The sequence below is a fragment of the Rhinopithecus roxellana genome, chromosome 1, assembly GCF_007565055.1.
Source record: "Rhinopithecus roxellana isolate Shanxi Qingling chromosome 1, ASM756505v1, whole genome shotgun sequence".
In the NCBI taxonomy this organism is placed as follows: domain Eukaryota; kingdom Metazoa; phylum Chordata; class Mammalia; order Primates; family Cercopithecidae; genus Rhinopithecus; species Rhinopithecus roxellana.
Window position 1 is genome coordinate 50639368 of NC_044549.1, and position 19093 is coordinate 50658460.

General features: G+C 40.0%; 1 protein-coding gene across 4 annotated transcripts in view; it reads right to left on the reverse strand.

Annotated features, from left to right (window-relative positions):
* Positions 1–19093, reverse strand: part of TMCC1 (transmembrane and coiled-coil domain family 1) — a 249393-nt gene that overhangs the window by 181763 nt on the left and 48537 nt on the right. For all 4 annotated transcript variants that reach the window (XM_030933092.1, XM_030931823.1, XM_030932224.1 and 1 more), the window contains one exon: positions 3193–3245. The gene's annotated coding sequence lies outside the window, so the exon portion shown is untranslated. The remainder of the gene's footprint in view (positions 1–3192; positions 3246–19093) is intronic.

The following is a 19093-nucleotide window of genomic DNA, read 5'->3' on the forward strand; positions in this document are numbered from 1 at the left end:
GCAAAATATGATGTAGGAGGTTATTTCCATATTTTTCTTCAACTTTTTGTTTAAAGGACTTTAAAACTCCCTACACTACAACTACTTTCAACAATTTAAGCCACTACAATGAAGCACCATAGTGCTCCTGTTCTGGGAATATGTGGACTTGCTGCCACCAAGGGGCAATCTAGGGAGCCATAAATTAGCTGGATAAAAAGAGTTCCCTGTGAACTCAAGGCTACTAGAGTTTAGTGGAACAGGAATGCAAACTCACTAAAGTTTTCTTCCTGGTGACTACTCTCAGAAGACTTTCTTCAAATATTATATGGGCACTGTCACTGTGGCTCCACTGTCCATATTCTTTCATGCCCATGATTCCATTGCCTAACCTCTTCATAGCTGAGGAGCATAAACAGGGAGACAGGGATAAAGATATCTGTCTCTCTCTAGTACCTTCCTACTTTCTAAATGCCACAAAATTGTTTGTTCCTAAATTAGGCAAATGAGTAACAACCATGAGAGTGGAAGTTTCATTGCCTTTCACCCAAATTCTTTGTGGCTCTACTGAAATCTAGCCATCCCACTGTGGCCTGTTACCCTTTTCCTGATTGTGCATTGCTTCTGTTCATCTCTATCCCTTTGGGAGAGCCAAGAAAGAAACCCTTGCCCTTATTAGATCAATGACTGTCTTAGCCTCTGGTGCAGTTTTCTGGGGCTCCTTGTGGGCAAAAATTTTGCCAATAGTGTATATATTTAATTATCCCCTTCTAACCAAATATGAAATAAACATATAATACAATGTTACTCTGATTTTTTAAAATAATAGTAATTATCTCATCATTCGTCATGAGTTTGGCTGGCTGGCTAATAGTTACGGAATTTTATTTCTAATCTGCAAAGAATAGAGTTCCTCAGAGGAAAAGGGCTAATGTAACCAAAATAATCCCCTATCAGTGTATATCAACTCGTCTCTTCTTGCACTGGGCTATTTAGATCCTGAGAAGATGGGAGGGTGTGAAAGCAGCAGAACAGTACTGAAAAAGTAGTTTACTTTTTCCTCTATTTGCACATTAGCTAATACAACTGACCTTTGTTATTGTTGTTTGAAGTAAAATGTATAAAATATGTTTATCCCATGAGATTAAAAGACAGCAAGAATAAAGGAATGATGTCAAGGTTGAGGATCATTCTACTTGTCTCATATGCACAGGTACTAGGAATTTATTACTCAGCAAATCTACTTATTTGGGCACTATTATAAACTAATCAACTGGCCATCTGGTTGCTGCTTTAAAAAATAGAGAATGTGGTACATTTTCAATGTCAGTAAATTCATTTGAGATTTCACAAGAATTTATAAAACAATTTATTTTTGTTTTTGTTTTTTTCAGACAGAGTCTTGCTCTGTCCCCAGACCGGAGTGCAGTGGCACAATCTCGGCTCACTACAGCCTCTGCCTCCTGGCTTCAGGCAATTCTCCTGCCTCAGCCTCCAGAGTAGCTGGGATTACAGGTGCGTGCCACCATACATGGCTAATTTTTGTATTTTTAGAGAGATAGGGTTTCACCATGTTGGCCAGGCTGGTCTCAAATTCCTGACTTCAAGTGATCCAACCACCTCAGCCTCCCAAAGGGCTGAGATTGCAGGTATGAGCCACTGCACCCGGCCAAATCATTTATTTTCAAATAATTCAGAAATGATGATTGATTACAAGGAAATGTTAGCATTTCCTGGGAAAAGCTGGGAGTAAGGTGTTAATTTCCAAGCCAATACTATCTTCACAGCTACAAAGAATAAGCAACAAAATAGTAATAAATTCTGGGATTTTTCAAAGGCAAAACTTACCTTAAGCATACCAGCACATAGCCTCACTTAGCAAGCAGCCCTAAAGAAACCTAAAATCGAGCTTTAAACATCAAGTTTTAAGGTAAGAATTTTGAAAAACAATCTACCGTACTGATTATAAAATGTAATATGGTACTTACACTTGTAGCTATCATCTGCGTAATAGCAGCACTAAGAAACCAGTTAAGGTTTTGAAGGCTGCTAAAATTTTCTGTAGGCCAATAAAAAATCTTTAAGGTCACCAAGGTCAAATGCTGTGGCAAAAATACCAATAGTGATGTTGCAATAATTAACTCTATAAAACTGCTGACAGAATGCAAGCACAAAAGAAATTCAATAATCTCAAAGTTGTATAGGGACACCCTTCTTTTCTTCTGTATGTCTTACAGAGGCTCAAATGAATATGAATAGTAACTGTTGAACAGTTTATAAAATTTCCCGATTAACTATTCATTTATTTAGAGACAGGGTCTCCCCCTGCCACCCAGGCTGGAGTGCAGTGGCACAATCTCAGCTCACTGCAACCTCTGCCTCCTGGGTTCAAGCAATTTCTCCTGTCTCTGCTTCTCAAGTAGCTGGGATTACAGGCACCCACCCCCACACCCGGCTAATTTTTGTATTTTTAGTAAAAACACGGGGTTTCGCCATGTTGACCAGGCTGGTCTCGAACTCCTGACCTCAAGTGATCCACCCTCCTCAGCCTCCCAAAGTGCTAGGATTATAGGCATGAGCCACCGCGCCCTGCCCAATTAATTAATTTTTAGATCCCCGGTTTAACACAAACAAGTTTAACTGCATAAGCCTATCAAATGCTTTTTGGTAAGAAGGAAATGCTGGCTTCTCTTTTATTCACTCAGCTTCTCTGAAAAGTAAAGTTATTATAAGTAAATGAGAGGGAGAAAGAGAAAAAGGAGCAAAAGGACACAGGACAAAGGGGAGAGGTCGAAGGAGTGAAAGGGGAGAGGTAGAAGGAGCAAAAGGTGAGAAAGGGGGACAAAAAACGCAGTCACCTACCAGCCAGGCATTTCAAATAATTTTGTTAAGTTCTCAGAATTTTCAACAATTAACTTTTCTAGCACAATTTTACTGAAGACCTAATACGCCATTCGCTCATGCTCAGAAAACAAGTGGTTCTAAATTAGTATCAGAAATAAGTGAAAAAATTACGTTTTTAAAATCCATCAACCATTTAGGAGTGTGCTCCACAAAATCATAGCAAATTATATGCAAATTGCCTTGTCTTTTTTTCCCCTTAAGTTTTTCTTTCCAATTTTTTAGTTTTTTGATAAATATGGTGACCAAAGCTTTTTGGTCTGGACATGAACCAAGTTAAATTTCACTGACTACAAAGAGTTGGATACTTGCCTTCATCACTCTTCCTCAAGCACTTCTAAGGTGTATAATCCTTTTAGGGAAAGCTGAAAAGCAAACATTAAGAATTACAAGGTCAGAAACTTAGATGGGGAAACTTACCTTTTATAGATACGCAGAAAACAACTGAAAGTATATCCAACAAAATGTTAATAGCTGGTAGCAAAATGCAATAGCTCATCTCTCACTGGTAGAAGTAGGGTTTGTTTTTTTCTAGTACTTTCCGGTATTTTCTCATTTTTTGAAAGTATAATCAAGAATAATTACAATCAAGAAAGAAAGTATTCTGGAAAAAATATTAACTTAGCACTTAAAGTGGCAAATATTTTAAGAAGCAATAAATATTTTAACACTATCATACTGAATAAGGAATGGATATTCCATTAATTCTAATCTTAAAGTAACATGAAATATAAAACAGGTACATGAAAACACCACAATTTTATAAGTAAATTTTTTTTCAAGTAGTTTCCTATTCTGCGTCTGCCATTCTCTATTCAAAGGCAATTCTAAAAATCCTATCTTAGGCCAGGCATAATGGTTCATGCCTGTAATCCCAGCACTCCGAGGCAGGAACATCATCTGAGCCCAGGAATTCGAGATCAGCCTGGGTAACAGTGACAGCCCATCTCTAAAACAATTTTTAAAGATTAGCCAGGTGTGATAGTGCACACCTGTCCCAGCTACTTGGGAGATTGAGGCAAGAGGACGTCTTGAGCCCAGGAACTGGAGGTTACTGTGAGCTATGGTTGCACCATTGCCCTCTAGCCTGGGAGCAAAAGCAAGACCCTGTCTCAATTTTAAAACAACAACAACAAAAAAAACACATCTTGGCAATGCAGAGTGACTCACACCTGTAATCCCAGCACTTTGAGAGGCCAAGGCAAGAAGGCTCATTTGAGGCCAAGAGTTCAAAGACCAGCTTGGGCAACACAGCAAGACCCCATGTCTCTACCAAAAAAAAAAGTTTTTATTATTTCTATTTATTTTTACTTTTTGGCTAACCTTCAGTATTCATTAAATTTTTTAAATTACGAACCAGAGCCACCATGTACAACTAAGAATTGGAACCACCAAATTAAATTTTTCCTGGAACACTTGCTTCTGACAGGTATTACCAAAGAAGCAACTTAATTAGACAAGTATTTTTGAGACATGTGCCATGTACCTAGCATTATACAGACCAAATAAAGCATATGACCTTGCCCTCAAGGAATTCACAATCTAGGACAGAAAATAAAACATCCATACATGAAACATACAGAAAACAGCACAAAACTACACAAGTGGTAAAGTGTGTAAGAAAGACTGCAATTACCATTAGAAGTCAGGAAGATCAGTTAGAATTGGATTTGTTTGGGAAAGTTTGATGAAAAAAGCAGCAGCTTTTACTGAGCTCTGAAGGATGAGAAGATGGATGAATAAGCACAAAGATGTGGGCCAACACCTTTAGCCAGCAGGCAGTAAACACAGTATGTTTGGGCATACTGTAAAGAGGTCAGATGGACCATACTGGTGGATACACATTTCTGAATAGGGGAAGTAAGATTAAATGGGTAAGCCTGGGAAGTTAAAGAGGGCTTCAAATGTTAGGTAATTATTGAGTATTTATATTAAATTGCATTAAACTGCACTCAGGTGAATATCATCTCTAATCCTCACAACAACCCACAAGATAAGGGGGTTGCTGAAACCAACCAATTTACAGTTGAAAAACCTAAGGCCAAAACAGGTCTACTGACTAAAATTTTGACTTGATTTAACAGAAAATAAAGAGCCACTATAGGATTTCCAGGATATAAGACATGTTTTAGGCCTAACAATCATGTAAGATGCATGAGAGGAGGAAAAGATGATAATCAGAGAAATTAGGTAAGGAACTTATAATGATTTAGAAAAAGATGACAAGGAAGAGCTGAGCCCATTGGTATGGCTGGGAATGGGTCATAAAAAAGTAAATGGAAAGGAATGAGCACACAAAGTACTGAAGAGTCAACAGGAATTCCTCATACCACTGTAACAGATGTTAAAAAAGCATCTGATAAAACGAGTATTTACAGTTCTCAGCTGGAAATGTATTACTTAAAAGTACAATTCATCCTCCTGCATCTTATTTCAACAACAATAAAATGTCATCCATACTTCATTTAGCTCCAAAGAAATTTGTTGCCTTTTAGCAAACCCTATGGGCTCCCTCTAGACTGTGTGACAGCTATTTCCTTGCATCCAGCCTTGGTAAGTTGTCCCTTATTCCTTTAGACCTACTTAAATATTTCTCTACTTTCTCATCACCCTGGCCAAAGATGTTACAACTATGAAATTTCAGTTTTCCTTTCTTTTGCACCTCATTTATGCCACAATAAAATGGAAATGTTTTAACTACCCAAGAAAGCTTCTCTCTCTCTCCTTTGGTCCTCTTGAAATCCTTTTTCCTAAGGTCCTTAGTGAAGATCTTATTATGACCACTGTTTCCTATTCATGGCTGTGTTTTCATGCTGTCAATAAGTTTTTCTTTTTCAAACATAGTTTTAAAAAATCAGTCACGGTTTCTCTCATTCATATATATATATATTTTAATGACAGAGGCTTTTTCCATCTGTTAGCATATTCTTAGTTTTTCCTAAATAATTATCTAGCTGAACCAGCCCCACCCAGCAACCCATCACCAAGGAGACAGATACTCTGTTTTAGAATCCAGAAAGAGAGAGATATCAAACAACATTGAATTATTAAAGCAATAATAACGTGTGATGAGGTTTCAAATGTATAAAGAATAAAAATACAAAATCAGAGCATATACTTGGAGTCACAGGGTTCCAAGGTTCTCGTACTGTCCAAGAGTGTAAAAACAGCAAGCAAACTGCAATATGTTTTTTAAAAGTCTATTTATTTAAAAAATCTAAAGTGCAGAACCATGTATATATCATGCTACTACTTTTAAAGGAGTGAGTACATACTGTATATGCACAGACTATTTCATTCTGGAATGGTGGACTGGTAACTGGTAACTAATGTTGCTCCGGAGGGAGAACAAACACACTAAATAGAAAGCAGAAATAATTAAAATACTCAAATCCAAAAAAGAAGAGAAAACAAGATTACAGAACAAATAAAACATATAAGAAGCAAAATGTAAGATGTCAAATGTAAATTCAAATAACTCAGTAATTACATTAAATGCAATTGGACCAGAAGACAAAAATTAATATTTTTTTAAATTAATCAAAAATTACACTTGAGGCCGGGCGCGGTGGCTCAAGCCTGTAATCCCAGCACTTTGGGAGGCCAAGATGGGTGGATCACGAGGTCAGGAGATCGAGACCATCCTGGCTAACATGGTGAAACCCCGTCTCTACTAAAAAATACAAAAAAAAACCTAGCCAGGCGAGGTGGCGGGCGCCTGTAGTCCCAGCTACTCGGGAGGCTGAGGCAGGAGAACAGCTTGAACCCGGGAGGCGGAGCTTGCAGTGAGCTGAGATCCGGCCACTGCACTCCAGCCTGGGCGATAGAGCAAGACTCTGTCTCAAAAAAAAAAAAAAAAAAATTACACTTGAAATTACAGAAAATAGTTGAAAGTATGGGAAAAAGTCATACTAACAAACTGAAATGCAGCTGCTCTAGCTGTATTAATTGTATTCAAAGTAGACTAAATGCACAAAAGCATTAATACCTATAAAGGTATAATTTATCAGGAAGATGCAACAATTTTAAATTTGTATGCATGTAATAACATAGCTTCCAAATATATAAAGCAAAACTTAGCAGAATTATAAAAAGAAATGGGAGAAAAAATCCATAATCATAATAAATTTTGTATTCTTCTCAGTAGATGATAGAACAAATGACTCAAATAAAGGGAGCGGGTAGAAATACAGATTTGAATAGCATGAACAAACTGGATCTAAATAGATATTAATATGACACAGCACTCAATAATTACAAAATAGATGCTCTTTCAAGCAGAAAGAAATCGTTTACAAAAATTGACCATATGTTGAGCCCTAAGGCAAGTCTCACAAATTTAAAAAAACTTAAATGATACACAGTATATTCTCTGACCACAATGTGTATTCCTGAGGTTCAAAAAGAGCTGGGAAGAAATCACTTTTTCCTCCTTTTCTTTTTTGTTTACCGCTATCCCAGCCTCTAGGTAATACAACAGTGATGAAGCAACAGCTAAGGCTAGACAGGCACCTAAAAGCCTCGTCTCTGACCAAAGGAAACAGTCCCAAGAGCATGGAAGAATCCCAGTGCAGATAGGAAGATTAAACCAAACATTCTGACAAACTCTGAAGACTGAATGTAGGTTAGAATCAGAGTGTGAAGTCCTCGAGGGCTGCAATCATAGGATAGTTCCCATCTGCTTGTGGGATTTTCCTCCAGGAACCTCAAAAGGCTCCCTAATGCAGGGGGAAGCAGGGAGAAAGTAGAGAAAGCTCCTCCATCTCCACCCCCGTGGAACTAAGGAGGGAAGAGCAGGCAACAATGCTAAACCAGTCTATTTCCCTTATCTCCCTGTGGAACAAAAGGCTTAATCAGTAAGGAGCCATTTCTGGTGGAATCCCACTACAGCTGGAGGAAAGAAAGGAGGCTGACACCCAATTTTCACCCCATCCATCTTCACTGTTTCTCTAAAACAGCAATAGCCCTAATGCAGCAGGAAAGAGCTGAAAAAAACCTCAGCTTGAGGATACTATTGAATACCCATAGCAGTTGAGAAAAAGAAGGGAATAGTCTTGTGAAGGCCACATCCCCTAGACCCAGGTTCTACTATCTGCATAAATCTAAGGCTTAACTAGAACATCACAGAACTCCCCTCACCCTCCACTACCTTACTGATAGGCTTTGAGTAAAAACAATGGAATACACCTGAGAGAGCTGCAAGACTCAGACTCTCACGGAGAAACAGCACAAAGGGAAAACCCAAAGCCAAGCAGGAAGACAAGAACAAGGTATTACTGGGAAAATTTGAAGCCTCTCGTTCCCATGGCAACAACAAATGTCAACTCCAGTAACCATAGCAATAATAAACATCAAAAACAGACCAATGCCTGAACAGATTAACACAAATCTCCACCCTAAAGGACTTGCAGGAAACTAGCAGTCTTCTATAAGCATATCAAGTATATACCTCAGTATCTCCTGTCATATACAGCACATTCAGCTTTAAATAAAAATTATGAAGCATGGCAAAGGCAGTAATAAAAACACAGCCCAAAGGGACAAAGCAATTATCAGAGCCAGACCCATGTATGACATAAATTCTGGAACTACAAGATAGTAAATTTAAAACATGATTAATATAGTAAAAACTCTAATGGAAGAGGTAGACAACATATGAGATCAGACAGGTAATTTCACTGAGAGAAATGAAAATTATAAAAAATCGAGTGGAAACCAAATTAGAAATAAAGATATAGTAATGACAAATGGCTTTGAGAGGCTTATCAGTAGACTTGAAACAGCTGAAAAAAGAATCAGTAAACTTGAAAATAGGCTAGTAGAAACTACCCACACTGAAATATAGAGGAAAGAGATTTTCCTTCCTGGAGAACATACAACAGCTGTGGGAGAAGTCCAGAAGAGACAATAGAGAAGAAACATTTGAATGGCCAAGAATTTACCAAAATTAGTGATAAGACACTAAACTACAGAGTAAGAATAAGAAACTCCGAAAACAGGCTGGGCATGGTGCCTCATGCCTATAATCCCAGCACTTTGGAAGGCTAAGGCGGGAGGATGGCTTGAGCCCAGGAGACCAGCCTGGGCAGCACAGGGAGACCTCGTCCCTAAAAATAAACTAAAAAATCAGCCGGGAATCATGGCACATGCCTGTGATCTCAGCTACTTGAGAAGCTGAGGTGAGAGGACTGCTTGGGCCCTGGAGGTCGCAGCTGCAGAGAGCTGTGAGAGTGCCACTGCATTACAGCCTGGATGACAGGGCAAGACCCTGTCTCAAAAAAAAAAAAAAAAAGAAAGAAAGAAAAGAAAAAGAAAAAAAAAAACCTGAAAATGCCAAACAATACCAAAAAAGGGGGCTGGGCATGGTGGCTCATGCCTATAATCCAGCACTTTGGGAGGCCGAGGTGGGCAGATCACAAAGTCAGGAGTTCGAGACTAGCCTGACCAACATGGTGAAACCCCCACCTCTACTAAAAATACAAAAATTAGCCAGGCATGGTGGTGCATGCCTGTAATCCCAGTTACTCAGGAGGCTGAGGCAGGAGAATCGCTTGAACCTGGGAGGCGGAGGTTGCAGTGAGCCGAGATCGCACCAATGTACTCTAGCCTGGACGACAGAGAGAGACTCCATCTCAAAAAAAAAAAAAAAAAAAAAAAAAAAAAAAGGATATCTAGGCATATCATATTCAAAATGCTGAAAGCCAAAGGCTCTTGAAGGCAGTCAAAGAGGGGAAAATATGTTACGTACAGAGGAATAAGGATAAAGATTACAATAAACTTACCATCAGAAACTTTGTAAGACAGTGGAGTGACAACTTTAAAGTGCTGAAAAGAAAGCTGTCCATCCAGTATTCTACGTCCAGTGAAAATATCCTTCATAAGTACAAAATAAAGGCTTTTCCCCCAGACAAGCAAAAATAGAGAATACACTGCCAGGAGACCCACCCTATAAGAAATATTAACAGAAGTCCTTCAGGCAGAAAAATATATAAAAGTAAGAAGCTTGAATCTACAAAATGAAGAATAAATGAAGGTAAAGTATATTTTTAATTTTTCATTGCTCTAAAAGATAACTGCTTAAAGCAATAACAATGTAATGGATAAATACCACACAGGTAAAAGTAAAATGCTTAACAACAGCAGCACAAGGGAAAAGAGGGAAGAACTGGGAACACACTACAACTATACTTTAACTAAATGTGAAGTGGTAAAATACCAGAAAAACTCAGGTTATTTTAAAATGTATAATGTATACTGTAAACCAAAAGGCAATCACTAAAAACCTTTTTAAAGAAATGTAAGTGATAAGTCAATAGAATAAGTAAAATGGAATTTTTAAAAAAATCACACCAAAGAAGGCAGTAGGAAAAAAACCACCCAGGCGCATGCCTATAGTCCCAGTTACTTAGGAGGCTGAGGCAGCAGAATTATTTCAGTTCAGAAGTTTAAGATCAGCCTAGGCAACATGGCAAGACCTCTTCTCTACAAAAAATAGAAAAATTAGCGAGGCATGGTGGCACACACCTATAGTCCCAGCTACTCAAGAGGTAGGAGGATCGCTTGAGCCCAAGAGTTTGAGACCAGCCTGGGCAACATAGTGAGACCCCGTATCTACAAAAAATTTAAAAATTCACCAGGCATGGTGGTGTGCACCTGTACTACCAGCTACTGGGGAGACCGAGGTGAGAGAATCACTTGAGCCTGGGAGGTCTAGGCTACACTGAACCATAACTATGCCACTGTACTCCAGCCTGGGTGACAGAGAGACCCTGTCTCAAAAAAGAAGCAAACAACAAATGCAACAAATAGAGAAGAGCTAGCAAGATGGCAGGTTTTCATCTAATTATACTAATAATCACTTTAAATGTAAATAGTCTTACCAGTTAAAAAATGATTGTCAGACTGGGGGTGGGGAGGAAAGCAAGACCAGGCCAGGTGTAATGGCTCACACCCATAATCCCAGCACTTTGGGAGGCTGAGGCAGAAGCATCACTTGAGCCCAGGAGCCCAAGACTACCCTGGGCAACATGGTGAAACCCTGTCTCTACAAAAATATAAAACATAACTGGGCATGGTGACATGTGCCTTTTCCAGCTACTTAGGACACTGAGGTGGGAGGATCGAGTGAACCCAGGAGGTCAAGGCTGCAGTGAGCCATGATCATGCTACTGTACTCCAATCAGGGTGACAGAGTGAGAACCTGTCGTGAAAAAAAAAAAAAAAAAAAAAAAGCAAGATCAAGCTATATTTGGTCCACAAGAAGCCTGCTAAGCAAAGATTTAAAAAGGAAAAACATAAAACAATGGAGGAAAAATACCATACAAACACTAATTAATCAAAAGAAAGCTAGTGTAGCCAAATGAATTGCAGGCAAAGTAGATTTCAGAATAAGAAAGACTGTCAAGGATAAAGAGGGGTGATCTGGTCTGGCTCTGTGTCCCCACCCAAATCTCATCTTGAACTGTAATCCACACATGTCAAGGGAGGGACCTGGTGGGAGGTGACTGGATCATGGGGGTGGTTTCCCCATTCTGTTCTTGTGATAGTGAGTTCTCATGAAATCTGATTGTTTAAAAGTATGTGGCAGTTCCCCACCCCACTCCTGCTGCCACATAGGACATGCCTTGCTTCCCCTTCCCCTTCTGCCATGATTTTAAGTTTCCTGAGGCCTTCCCAGTCATGTAGGACTGAGAGTCAAATTAAACTTCTTTTCTTTTTTTTTTTGAGACGGAGTCTCGCTCTGTTGCCCAGGCTGGAGTGCAGTGGCCGGATCTCAGCTCACTACAAGTTCCGCCTCCCGGGTTCACGTCATTCTCCTGCCTCAGCCTCCCGAGTAGCTGGGACTACAGGCGCCTGCCACCTCGCCCGGCTAGTTTTTTTTTTTGTATTTTTTAGTAGAGTCGGGGTTTCACCGTGTTAGCCAGGATGGTCTTGATCTTGTGACCTCGTGACCCGTCTGTCTCGGCCTCCCAAAGTGCTGGGATTACAGGCTTGAGCCACCACGCCCGGCCTAAACCTCTTTTCTTTATAAATTACCCAGCCTTAGGTAGTTTTTGTAGCAGTGTGAAAATGGACTAACACAGAAAACTGGTACCAGGAATGGGGTACTACTATAGATACCTGAAAATGTGGAGTGACTTTGGAACTGGGTAACAGACAGAGGCTGGAAAAGTTTGGAGGGCTCAGAAGAAGGCAGGAAGATGTGGGAAAGTTTGGGACTTCCTAGAGACTTGTTAAAAGGTTTTTACCAAAGTGCTCTTTGTGATATGGACAATGAATCCAGACTGAAGTGGCCCAAGATGGAGATGAGAGAAATTTATTGTGAACTGGAGCAAAGGTCACTCTTGCTATGCCTTAGCAAAGAGACTGGTGGCATTTTGCCCCTGCCCTAGAGATCCGTGGAACTTTGAACTTGAAAGACATGATTTAGGGTATCCGGCAGAAGAAATTTCTAAGCAGCAAAGCATTCAAGATGTGACTTGGCTTTTTCTGAAAGCGTACTGTCAGCTGGGCACAATGGCTCATGCCTGTAATCCCAGCACTTTGGGAGGCCAAGGCAGGTGGATCACCTGATGTCAGAAGTTCGAAACCAATCTGGCCAACAAGGTGAAACCCCGTTTCTACTAAAAATGCAAAAATTAGCTGGGCATGGTGGCATAAACCTGTAGTCCCAGCTCGGGAGGCTGAGGCAGGAGAATCACTTGAACCGGGAGGCAGAGGTCGCAGTGAGCCAAGATCGTGCCACTGCACTCCAGCCTGGGCAACAGAGTGAGACTCCATCTCAAAAAAAGAATAATAATAATGAAAGCATACTGTCATATGCGTTCACAAAGAGATAGTCTGAAATTGGAACTTACGTTGAAAAGAGAAGCAGAGCATAAAAGTTTGGAAAATTTGCAGCCTTACCACCTAGTAGAAAAGAAAAACCCATTTTCTGGGGGAGAAATTCAAGCTGCTGGCTACAGAAATTTGCATAAGTAAAGAGGAGCCCAATGTTATTCTCCAAGACAATGTGGAAAATGTCTCCAGGGCATTTCTGAGATCTTCATAGCAGACCCTCCCATCATAGGTCCAGAGGCCAGGGAGTGAAAAATGGTTTCCTGGGTGGGGCCCAGGGCCCTGCTGCTCAGTGCAGCCTCAGGACATGGCCTCCTGTCCCCCAGCTGCTCCAGCTCCAGCCATAGATAAAAGGGGCCAACATATAGCTCAGGCCATTGCTTCAGAGGGTGCAAGCCCCAAGCCCTGGCCACTTCCATGTGGTACTGGGTCTGCAAATACACAGAAGAATTGAGGTTTGGGAACCTCCACCTAAATTGCAGAGGATATATGGAAATGTTTGGATGTCCAGGCAGAAGTCTGCTGCAGGAGCAGAGCCCTCATGGAGAACCTCTACTAGAACAGTGCAGCGAGGAAATGTGGGATTGGACCCCCTACACAGAGTCCCCACTGGGACACTGCCTAGTGGAGCTGTGAGAAGAGTGCCACCATCCTCCAGACCCCAAAATGGTAGATCCACCAACAGCTTACACCGTGCATTTGGAAAAGCCATAGGCACTCAACACTAGCCAGTGAAAGCAGCTGCAGGGGATAGACCCTGCGGAGCCAGAGGGGCGGAGCTGCCCAAGGCCTTGGGAGCTCACCTCTTGCATCAGCAAGCCCTGGATGTGAGACATGGTGTCAAAGGAGATTATTTTGGAGTTTTAAGATTTAAAGGTTGCCCTGCTGGGTTTCAGACTTGCATGGGGCTTTGCAGCCCCTTCACTTTGGCCAATTTCTCCCTTTTGCAAAGGGGGCATTTACCCAATGCCTGTAACCCCATTGTATCTTGTTAGTAACTAACTTTTTATTTTACAGGTTCATAAGTGAAAGGGACTTGCCTTGTTTCAGCTAGACTTTGGACTTGGACTTTGAGGTTAATGCTAGAATGTGTTAAGACTTTCGGGAACTGTTGAGAAGGCATGATTGTGTTTTGAAGTGTGAGACGGTCATGAGATTTGGAAGGGTCTACGGGTGGAATGAAATGGTTTGGCTGCCTCTGTATCCCCACCCAAACCTCATCTCGAATTACAATCCCCACATATCAAGGGAGGAACCTGGTGTGAGGTAACTGAATTATGGCGGTGGCTTCCACCATGCTGTTCTTGAGTTCTCACAAGATCTTGAGTTCTCACAGATCTGATGGTTTTACAGTGTGTGGCAGTTCTGCCCCCGCTCCTGCCACCATGTAAGACATGCCTTGCTTCCCCTTCTGCCATGATTGTAAGTTTCCTGAGGCCTCCCCAGCCATGTGGCACTGTGAGTCAATTAAACCTCTTTTCTTTATAGATTACCCAGTCTCAGGTAGTTCTTTATAGCCGTGTGAAAACTAACTAATACAAGGGGCATTATGATAATAGGGTCAATTATCTAAGAAGACATAACAATTCTAAATTTGTATGTACCTTAAAACAAAGCTTCAAAATACATGAGGCAAAACTGATAGATATGACAGAAAATAAAGACAAATCTACAATTATAGTAGTAGACTTTTAACCGTTAACCCTCAGTAACTGATAAACCAAGTAAGCAGACTGGCCAGGCACAGTGGCTCACCACGGTAATCCCAGCACTTTAGGAGGTTGGGGTGGGCAGATTACCTCAGGCCAGGAGTTCAAGACCAGCCTGGCCTACATGGCAAAACCCTGTTGCTACCAAAACTACCAAAATTAGCTGGGTTTGGTGGCATGCACCTGTAGTCCCAGCTACTCAGGAGACTGAGGTGCAGGAATCACTGGAACTTGGGAGGTAGAGGTTGCAGTGAGCAGATATCGTGCCGCTGCATTCCAGCCTGGGTGATAGAGTGAGACTTTGTCTAAAAAAAAAAAACAAAACAAACACACACACACACACACAGACACACACACACAAGTAAGCAAGTAGACGTGACCTCAACAGTTCAGCACTATCACCTAATTTGACCTGGGTGACATTTGTAGGGCACTCCACTGAACAAAAGCTGAATATACATTCTTTTCAAGTACACATAGAACATTCACAAAGATATACTATATTCTGTGCCATAAAAGAAACCTTCAAAATAAATAAAAATAAAAATAATACAAAGTACATTCTCAGACCATAAAAGAATAAAACTAAAATCAATAACAAATTAGGAAAGTCCCTCCAAATATGTGGATATTAAACAATACATTTCTAAATAGCCCATGATTAAAAGATGAAGTCAAAAGGAAATTTTAAAAATAGTTGCAAGTATAGCAGGAAACAGAAAGGAAGTTTATCTACCTTAAAAAATACTTGCAAAGTAAACAAAAATACAACATTATCAAAATTTATGCGATGCAGCTAAAACAGCACTTAGAGGAAAATGTATAGTCTTAATTACATCTTACATTATAAAAGAAGACCTAAAACCAATAACCTAGGCTTCTACCTTGGCACAGTAAAAAAAGAACAAATTAAAACTAAAACAGAAGGAAAAAATTAATAAAAATTAGAGCAGAAATCAACAAAACTGACAAGAGAAACACAATGTAGAAAAACCAATGAAAGCAAAAGCTGGTTCTTTGAAAAGATTGATAAAATTGATGAACTTATAGCCAGGCTATCGAAGAAATAAACAAAGACATAAATTACCAATATCAGGAATGAAGGAGAAAGGACATCAATACTGATCCAACAGATGTTAAAAGAATAATAAAAGATATTACAAACACCTCTATGACCCTAAATTTGATAGCTTAGATAAAATAAACCAATTCCTTGAAATATGACATGAACTACAAAAAATATAGAAGGAAAAACAGATATCTAAATAACTCTATTGAAGAAAGTGAATTTGTAGTTCAAAACTTCCCAAAAAGGAAAACTCCAGACCCAGATGGTTTTAATGGTTAATTCTACCAACCATTTAAATAAGAAATAATAACAATTCTACTCTCTCTGGCAAAAAAGAGAAAGGAATATTTCCCAACTCATTTTATGAGACTAACATTACTCTAATACCAAAACAAAAGACACCACCAAAAAAAAAAAAAAAAACACTCTGCATGCAGACCAGTATCTCTAATGAACATATATGCAAAAACCTTTAACAGAATATTAACAAATCAAATACAGCATTATATAAAAACATAATGTATCCAGGCTAAGTAGGGTTTATCCCAGGGATGCAGGGCTGGTTCACATTCAAAAACCAATACAGTTCACCATATTAACAAACTAAATAAGAAAATCATGTGATCATAATAAATGCAGAAAATGCATTAGACTATTCCAATATCTATTCACAATAAATACTCCCAACAAACTAAGACAGACAGGAACTCCCTTAGCTTAATAAGGATATCTACCAATAATCCACAAAATCTAGCAATGTATAAAAAGCTAAAAAATCTAGAAAGAATAATATTATAGGTGGAAAAACACTGCCATGATTTCAGGAATGAATGGAGATACAGAAAGAAACGTACAAAGTGTGGACTAGTCTTCCATCTGGCATCCACACAGACGGGGGTCTTCTGGGTAAAACTGGGAAAAATAATTAAATGTTTGAAACCTACAAATCCTAGGTATATGATACATATGCAGGAATAAATTCTAACAATGCCCAATATTAGGTGTTTTTTTTTTTTCTTACCTTTGTTTTCAGGAACGTACAAATTAAATCCAGAGTTTGCACTGGTAGTTTTTGCCTTGTCTTCCCTGCCTCTCCCATCTTCCCTCACCATTCCTGAAGGGTAACCGCAAGAAAGGTGCTAGGTCATTCTGCCTTGATTCTAACACTATTCGTGGTCTGCATCTTTTGATCTGAAATCCAAAATCTGGTCTAGGCAGGCAGCTGATGGAGAACTGAATCCTTTATTTTAGTTTTCTAACTTAACTGCTGAACTAGTAAGAATTAAAGCTCTTCATTCTCAAAATACTTCCTTCTTTGATGCTACCTGTGACCCAAAAATTAGACCCCTTTGTTATTCCAAAGAAATGTCCTGTTCCTTTTTGAAAATGAAATTTAAAAGGTGAAAGAGGGAAAGGATGTCTATAAGGCTCAACATATCTAGAGGACAATCTGTCTGAAGAGCAAAGCTAGATTATGAATCCTAGCCTATTAAGAATGTTCAGGCCGAGCACGGTGGCTCACGCCTGTAATCCCAGCACTTTGGGAGGCCAAGGTGGGCGGATCATGAGGTCAGGAGATCAAGAACATCTTGGCTAACACAGTGAAACCCCATCTCTACTAAAAATACAAAAAATTAGCCGGGCGTGGTGGTGGGCGCCTGTAGTCCCAGCTACTCGGGAGGCTGAGGCAGCAGAATGGCGTGAACCTGGGAGGCGGAGCTTGCAGTGAGCCGAGATCATACCACTGCACTCCAGTCTGGGCGACAGAGCAAGACTCGGTCTCAAAAAAAAAAAAAAAAAAAAAAAAAAAGAATGTTCAGCCAGGGCAACACAGTGAAACCCTATCTCTACAAAAAAATACAAAAATTAGGTGGGTATGGTGGTGTATCCCTGTAGTCCCAGCTACTCAGGAGGCTGAGGAGGATGGCTAGAGCCCAGGCAGTGGAGGTTGCAGTGAGGTGAGATCACACCACTGCACTCCAGCCTGGGCGACAGAGCAAGACCCTGTCACACTCACACACACACACACACACAGTGCTAGAACTACTTCCATATGGGCCAGGCCTGAAGTATCATAATTAATATAGACGAGGATTTTAAATATGAACCAATAGCAAGCCACTTGAGCAATCAACAGAAGAAAAAAAGGAAGAAAGGGGTGAGATATTCTGAGGGAAAAGTACAAATAATCTATAAATATCTCCATGTCTACAGACATTCCCAACTACCCTGAATATTACTTTTTTACTCCCATGAGTAATTACTTATCTCAAAATGAAGGTATCCAGCTTTCCTCAGAAGTCTATAATTTTCAAATGCTTTTTGAAATAAAGATACATAAATAAATACTATCACTGAAGTATATAAATCAGATATACACTATCAAAACAAATAGTTAATAACCAATGGAGAGAAGGAAAGAGGCAGCATGAAACTGCAACACACTGCATTAGACAATTCAGTTAACCCTCACTGATGTAGAAGTACCTCAGACAAGGGTTGTGACTTCAGGAGTTGATAATAGAATGTCCCCAAAGAGCCTAAGTGTCTGCGATGGCAAGAGTCATGAAGTATCAGGTAAAATATCGTGAAATTCCACCTAAACTCACCCCCAATAGAAAAATATCACGTCAAGACCAGTCTGGACAACATAGGGACACCCTGTCTTTACAAAAAAAATTTTTAAGTGGCTAGGTGTAGTGGCACGCACCTGTGGTGCCAGCTGCTCAAGAGGCTGAGGTGCGAGGATTGTTTGAGCTGGAGAGGTACAGGCTGCAGCGAGCCGTGATCACATCACTGCACTTCAACCTGGGCAATGAAGTGAGACTCTGTCTCAAAAAAAGAAAAAGAAAAAAAAAAAAAAGAAAAACATCAAACATCATGTGAGATATGTGGGGGGAAAAAAAAAGGTCAGAGTCTCACAAATACTTCAGTATTTGGCAGCCAAAAGGGGTTGGGGGAAAAATTCTCTTTTGGGCTGGGCATGGTGACTCACTACTATAATCCCAACACTTTGGGAGGCCAAGGCAGGCGGATCACTTCAGCTGGGCATAGTGGCATATGCCTGTTGTCCCAGCTTCTCAGGAGGCTGAGGTGGGAGGATCCATTGAACCCAGGAGATAGAGGCTGCAGGGAGCTATGATTACACTATTTATAGAAGTGAAGCCTTAGCCATGTTTTTCAGATTTTAAAAACATATCCAATTTATGCTTTCTCCTTCACTGTAGGTCATTTGAAATGGTTTTGAAGGTAATACATACTTTATGCTTTGCTACACTGAAAATTTATTCAACAGTTCTATTCTTAGTTATTTCTTTCTTGTGCTTCTATTTTATAAGGAGCAACATTTTTCCAACCACCTACTAAGGGAATTTGTGATTTAGCAACATCTTTTACCAACCAGTCATTCACACTCAAAACAAATCTTTCTCTTGACCTCTTTGTTTTATAAGACATTACTAACCCAGTAGGCGGAAACCCAAGAGTTAAAACAAAAATAAGAAAGATAAAATCAAGTTTGGTAGACATTTACTACTTTGAAGAATGCTGGCCAGGCATAATAGCTCATGCCTATAATCCCAGCACTTTGGGATGCTGA